Genomic DNA, 7,799 nt, shown 5'->3' on the forward strand with positions numbered 1-7,799 from the left:
AAAGTAAGAAACAGTGGGCTCTCTCACACACACACTTACCCATCTGCTCAGTCTTTTGGTGGGTGTGCCTCACCTGTGGAAACATGTCTTCTGACAGAAATCAGAATTCAAGAGAAAAATATCACTGGAAAGTTTTTAATTTTATAAAACTGGTTACATAGTCCTGAAGGCAGGACTGTACTAAAGCTGAAATCACATGCATGCAATCATACTAAACAATGTGTTATTTTTTCTCCAAAAAAGTTCAAAAACATCACTCACTGCTAATCTCTTCTGGCATACTACCAAGCAAGATGTAAATGTGGTCCAGAAGATATCTGCACAATTTAGGTGCACTTTTTTAAACTTTTCATAAAATCATGAAACTTGTTACACTTGTACAGTTTGGGGCCCTGAACATTTTCAGCTAGGGAGCCAAAGATTATGTCTACACCTATGTTTTCATGGTCCATGATTGTATAGTATATCAGTGATAAAACATAATCGAAGTCCTTTGTACTGCAAAACTTTATGTTAATACATTGTTTAAAGTACTTGGGGCAAGGAAATTGTCTTCTCCCAAATGTGGTGAGTATGTAAAGTCCCAGTTCAATCAAAAATGTGACTGTAGTGTTTTTGCGGACTTTACTGAAGTATTCACTGTAGTATTTACTGTTTACTATAGTATACATATTGTAGTAAAAAAAAAGAGTAGTCCACTGAGTGTACAAAACATTAGGAACACCAGCTCTTTCCATGACATAGACTGACCAGGGGAATCCAGGTGAAAGCTATGATCCCTTATTTATGTCAGTTGTTAAATCCACTTCAATCAGTGTAGATGAAGGGGAGGAGACAGGTTAAAGAAGGATTTTTAAGCCTTGAGACAATTGAGACATGGATATGCCACTCAGAGGGTGAATGAGAGAAACAAAAGTTTTGAACGGGGTACAGTAGTAGGTGCCAGGCGCACCGGTTTGAGTGTGTCAAGAGCTGCAACAATTTTTTCATGCTCAACAGTTCTTTGTGTATCACAAATGGTCCACCGACCAAAGGACATCCAGACAACTTTACACAACTGTGGGAAGCATTGGAGTCAACATGGGCCAGCGTCCCTGTGAATGCATTTGACATCTTGTACAGTCCATGCCCTGAGGAATTGAGGCTGTTCTGAGGGAAAAAGAGTGTCCAACTCAATATTAGGAAGGTGTTCCGAATGTTTTCTACACTCAGTGTAAATACTATAGTAATTACTGTAGTGTTTTTCCTGATTGTAGTATACTGTATTATTTGATGTAGTGTTTTTGCGGTCTATAGTATACTTTAGTAATTAGTGTAGTGTTTTTTAGGACTGTAGTATAGTATACTGTAGTATTTACTGAAGTGTTTTTTGTTATCTTTGATATAGAAGTGGGGGGCTTTCTCCTTGAGGAAACCTACTGCAGAAATACTGATAGAGCACATTTCATAACCTGTAAGTAGGTAGGACTGGGTTCTGAATGGAGAGTTCAGAGCTTCTGCTCTTTTCTGTAAGTATAGGGAACACAGTATGGTCTATACATGGCATGTAGGTTTCTCAATTAGAGGTTGCACAAATTGGTATATAGGGGAAGAGAATGGGCAGGGTATAGACAAATTAAATACTGTAGTATTTACTATAGTTCCAAAAAATTGTGTTTTTGTAGACTGTAGTGTTTTGCGAACATTTCTATAGTATTTACTACAGTGTTTTTTTGTGTATAATGCTGTAGTATTTACAATAGTATCCTACAGTATACTACCAAATGCTATACTAAGTACTACACATGATCAAGGGATACTGCAGTACTATAGTATTCTACAGTTTAATACAGAATTATATAGTAAGTATTGTATTATTATATCATATCATATATATATATGTGGTTTATATATTCCCAAACAAAATATACAGTACCAGTCAAAGGTTTGGACACACCTGCTCATTCCAGGGTTTTCCTTTATGTTTACTATTTTCTACATTGTAGAATAATAGTGAAGACATCAAAACTATGAAATGACACATGTAATCATGTAGTAACCAAAAAGGTGTTAAACAAATACAAATATATTTTAGATTCTTCAAAGTAGCCCCCTTTTCCTTGATGACAGCTTTGCACACTTGTCATTCTCTCATACAGCTTCACAAGGAATGCTTTAACAACAGTCTTGAAGGAGTTCCCACATATGCTGAGCACTTGCTGGCTGCTTTTCCTTCACTCTCCAGTCCAACTCATCCCAAACCATCTCAATTGGGTTGAGGTCAGATGATTGTGGAGGCCAGGTCATCTGATGCAGCACTCCACTCTCCTTGGTCAAATAGCCCTTACACAGCCTGGAGGTGTGGGTTGGGTCATTGTCCTGTTGAGAAACAAATGATAGTCCCATTAAGCCCAAACCAGATGGGATGGTGTATCGCTGCAGAATGCTGTGGTAGCCATGCTGGTTAAGTGTGCCTTGAATTCTAAAGAAATCACTGAGTGTCAACAGCAAAGCATCCTCACACCTCCTTGTCCATGCTTCACGGGGGGGAATCACAAATGCGGAGATCATCCGTTCACCTACTCTGCATCTCACAAAGACATGGCTGTTATCACATTTGGACTCATCAGACCAAAGGACAGCCTTCCACCGGTCTAATGTCCAAGGGTCGTGATTCTTGGCCAAAGCAAGTCTCTTCTTCTTATTGGTGTCCTTTAGTAGTGGTTTCTTTGCAGCAATTCGAGCATGAAGGCCTGATTCACGCAGTCTCCTCTGAACAGTTGATGTTGAGATGTGTCTGTTACTGGAACTCTGTGAAGCATTTATTTGGGCTGCAATCTGAGGTGCAGTTAACTCTAATGAACTTATCCTCTGCAGCAGAGGTAACTCTGGGTCTTACTTTCCTGTGGCGGTCCTCATGAGAGGCAGTTCTTTCATAGCGCTTGATGGTTTTTGCGACTGCACTTGAAGAAACCATCAAAGTTCTTGACATTTTCCAGATTGACTGACGTTCATGCCATAATAAAAGTAATGATGGACTGTCGTTTCTCTTTGCTTATTTTAGCTTTTTTTTTATGGACTTGGTATTTTACCAAATAGGGCTATCATCTGTTTACCACCCATAACTTGTAACACAACTGATTGGCTCCAACGTATTAAGGAAAGAAATTCCACAAATGAACGTTTAACATGGCACACCTGTTAATTGAAATGCATTCTGCGTGACTACCTCATGAACCTGCAAGAGAGAATGCCAAGAGTGTGCAACGCTGTCAAGGAAAATGGTGGCTAATTTGAAGAATCTAAAATATATTTTGATTTGTTTAACACTTTTCTGGTTACTACATGATTCCATGTGTTATTTCATAGTGTTGATGTCTTCACTATTATTTTACAATGTGGACAATAGTAGAAATAAATAAAAACCCTTGAATGAGTAGGTGTCCAAACTTTTCACTGGTACTGTATGTAGGTTGGAATAATACTGTGACATTAAAAAAATTATGATAATTCCCTTTTAGTGTAAGAGCTGTTTGAAAAGGCCTCCTAGAAGTTAAGCCTGGATTAGTTTGATTGAGTTTTGTCCTGCCTGGTGACATCACTAGGCGGTAAATTCGTTAATAGATCAATAGAAAATTACAAATAACTGCCAAAAACAGCTAGTTTTCCCCTCCCAACTGACACCACTCCCAGACAGTACTAGCACAATTCTTGCTTGAGAAATGCATACAGGGCGTTTAGGAGGAGGGGAAAGTTTCGGAAGAAGATACCTTTAAGGAAGAGGGGCGCGTTTGAGAAGAAAGGAACAAGGGTTGGACATAAGGCCTCCGGGAGAGAGAAAAGAACCAGAGTTGGCGTGGGATTGGATGGGAGCAGGAAAGTGCAACCAGAGCCCTCTGTCCCGCATCCTCCTCCTCTTTCCCTTGAGGTGTGATTTACTAATCCTGCAGAACCAGAGGAATGTTTCCCATAGTACATTGAATAGACCCCGTATGTGTAAAGTCAGAGATTGATTCATTGAAAAAGGATCTCATGTCGTTTATTGCAATAGCCCTCTGACATTAAGGAGTATTTCCCTCAAAACTATGATTCCTAGAAAATGTGTCCGGTGATTTGGTCAACTTCACCAGATTTTTCAAAAAAATTCTACATGAATCGGAAATGAGGGTCAGCTACACCATAAGCAAGGACCCCTTCGTCATGTCCTCATATGTAGCACAACAAGACCATGAAAGTATATCTATCATAGATCAGGGGGCGCAGGAACCTGTCAGACTGGATGAGGCAGGGGAGCCTGGCGAGCAGGTGGAAGCAGGGGAGCCTGGCGAGCAGGTGGAAGCAGGGGAGACTGGCGATCCTGCGGAGGCATGAAAGCCCGACAAGCCGGCTGAGGCAGGGGAGCCTGTAGCGGCTCCCTTGACCCGACCTCATTTACACCGACACAAAAAAAAACACTCCCTGATGCTTCCCTAAAGTGAGGTGTTATTCTGTAACGAGTCCGGCTGAGTCGGGAAGAAAGTACAGGGAGTGAGTGTTTTAATAAATAAAACTTTAAACACGAATCACAAACAATGCACCGACATGAAACTGAGTCAATAACACCAGAGGAAAGAACCAAGGGGAGTGACAGATATAGGGAAGATAATCAAGGAGGTGATTGAGTCCAGGTGAGTGTCAAGAGGCGCTGGTGCGCTTGATGATGGTGACAGGTGTGTGGGATAATCAGCAACCTGACGACCAAGAGGCCGGAGAGGGAGTATACGTGACACTAGAGCTGACTGCCGGGCCAAACTGAACAATCGGGGGAGAAGGGCCTTGGTCAGGGAGGTGACCAAGAACCCGATGGTCACTCTGACAGAGCTCTAGAGTTCCTCTGTGGAGATGGGAGAACCTTCTAGAAGGATATCCATCTCTGCAGCACTCCACCAATAAGGCCTTTATTGTAGTGGCCAGACGGAAGCCACTCCTCAGTAAAAAGCACATGAAAGCCCGCTTGGAGTTTTCCAAAAGGCACCTGAACACTCTCAAACCATGAGAAACAAGAGTCTCTTATCTGATGAAACCAGAATTAATTATTTGGCCTGAATGCCAAGCTTCACATCTGGAGGAAACCAGGCACCGCTCATCACCTGGCCAATACCATCCCTACGTTGAAGCATGGTGGTGGCAGCATCATGCTGTGGGGATGTTTTTCAGTGGCAGAGACTGGGAGGCTAGTCAATACTCGTCAGGATCGAGGCAAAGATGAACGGTGCAAAGTACAGAGAGGTCCTTGATGAAAACCTGCTCCAGAGTGCTCAGGACCTCAGACTGGGGCGAAGGTTCACCTTCCAACAGGACAACGACCCTAAGCGCACACCCAAGACAACACAGGAGTGGCTTGGGGACAAGTCTCTGAATATCGTTGAGTAGCCCAGCCAGAACCCAGACTTGAACCTGATCAAACATCTCTGGAGAGACCTGAAAATAGCTGTACAGCAACGCTCCCCATCCAATCTGACAGAGCTTGAGAGGATCTGCAGAGAAGAATGGGAGAAACTCCCCAAATACAGGTGTGCCAAGCTTGTAGCGTCATACGCTAGAAGACTCAAGGCTGTAATCGCTGCTTAAGGTGCTTCAACAAAACACTGAGATAAGGGACTGAATACTTAAGGAAATGTCATATTTCAGTTTTTTTTAAATACATTTGCAAAAATATCTAAAAAACTGTTTTTCCTTTGTCATTATGGGGTATTGTGTGTAGATTGTATGAATATATTTTAAATCAATTTTAGAACAAGGCTGTAACGTAACAAAATGTGAAAAAAGTCAAGGGGTCTGAATATTTTCAGAATGCACTGTATATAAAAATAAATTGGGGTCGGGGGTCCCCTAGTGTCTGCAACGTAACGTAATTCGCAGAGCGTAGTCTGGACATAGGGGTCATAACATATAATGCAGTGATAACCACATTTAACATCCATGATGCTTTGCACATACAACTAAGGTAAGTACGGAGGTATGAAAGATATAACATTAAAGACCAATGCAGCGTTTTTAAATCTCAAAATCAAATAATTTCTGGGGGAAAATGATTACCTTAATCTGATTGTTTTTAGTTAAAATGGTCAAAAAGAAACAACAATAGCCTCTTAGCAAAGAGCAATTACTCAATAAATAATTTAGATAGGACTATCTGGGAGTGGTCAGAGTGGGAAGGGGAAAACTTAAGATGAGCTGTTATTGGCAGAGAGGTTTGGAATTATCTTTCTTATTGATCTATTAACTACACTGAACAAAAATATAAACGCAACATGCAACATTTTCAAAGATTTGACTGAGTTATAGTTCATATAAGGAAATCAATTAATTGAAATATGTTCATTAGGCCCTAATCTATGGATTTCATATGACTGGGAATACAGATATGCATCAAATCACATTTATAATATAATCTGGGAAAAACTCCCTAGAAAGACAGGAATCTAGGAATAAATTTAGAGAGGAACCAGGCTCTGAGGCATGGCCAGTCCTTTTCTGGCTGTGCCAGGAGGAGATTATTCGAGTACATGGTCATTTTAAGGCCAGATCGTTCTTCAAGATGTTCAAACGTTCATAGATGACCAGCAGGGTCAAATAATAATCACAGTGGTTGTAGAGGGTGCATCAGGTCAGCACCTCAGGAGTAAATGTCAGTTGTCTTTTCATAGCCGAGCATTCAGAGGTCGAGACAGCAGGTGCGGTAGAGAGAGAGAAATAGGGAGGGAGCGAGAGAGAGGGTCAAAAACAGAAGGTCCGGGACAAGGTAGCATGTCTGATGAACAGGTCAGTGTTCCACAGCCGCAGGCAGAACAGTTTAAACTGAAGCAGCAACGCGACTTGGTAGAACTTCTGGTAAACAAGTCAGGGTTCCATAGCCACAGGCAAAACAGCAGAAACTGGACCAGCAACATGACCAGTTGGACTGGGGACATCCAGGAGTCATCAGGCCAGGTAGTCCTGAGGCATTGTCCTTGGGCTCAGTTCCTCCAAGAGAGAAAGAGAGAGATATGGGAGAATTCGAGAGAATATACTTAAGTTCACACAGGACACCAGATAAGATAGGAGAAATTCACCAGATAGGACAGACTGACCCTAGCACCCCGGCACATAGATTATTGCAGCATAGATACTGTAGGCTGAGACAGGGGGGGGGGGGGTCGGAGACTCTGAGACCCTGTCAGACAATAACCCTGGACAGGGCCAACCAAGCAGGATATAACCTCACCCACTTTGCCAAAGCACAGCCCACACACCGCTAGAGGGATATCAACAGACCACCAACTTACTACCCTGAGATAAAGCTGAGTATAGCCAACGGAAATCTCCACTACACGAGGGGGCGCAAAATGGACAGGAAGATCACGTCAGTGATTCAGCCCACTCAAGTAACGCACCATTCCTAGGGACGGCATGGAAGAGCACTAGTAAGCCAGTGACTCAGCCCCCATAAAAGGGTCAGAGGCAGAGAATCCCAGTGGAGAGAAGGGAGCCGGCCAGGCAGAGACAGGAAGGGAGGTTCATCATTCCAGTGCCTTGCCATTCACCTTTGCACCCATGGGCCAGACTACACTCAATTATAGGACCTACTGAAGAGATGAGTCTTCAGTAAAGACTTAAAGGTCGAGACCGAGTTTGCGTCTCTCACATGGATAGGCAGACTATTCCATAAAAATTTAGCTCTATAGGAGAAATCCCTGCCTCCAGCTGTTTGCTTAGAAATTCTAGGGACAGTAAGGAGGGCTGTGTCTTGTGATCGTAGCATACATGTAGTTATGTACGGCAGGACCAAATTCGAGAAA

The sequence above is a fragment of the Oncorhynchus gorbuscha genome, linkage group LG07 (assembly GCF_021184085.1).
Source record: "Oncorhynchus gorbuscha isolate QuinsamMale2020 ecotype Even-year linkage group LG07, OgorEven_v1.0, whole genome shotgun sequence".
In the NCBI taxonomy this organism is placed as follows: Eukaryota; Metazoa; Chordata; class Actinopteri; order Salmoniformes; family Salmonidae; genus Oncorhynchus; species Oncorhynchus gorbuscha.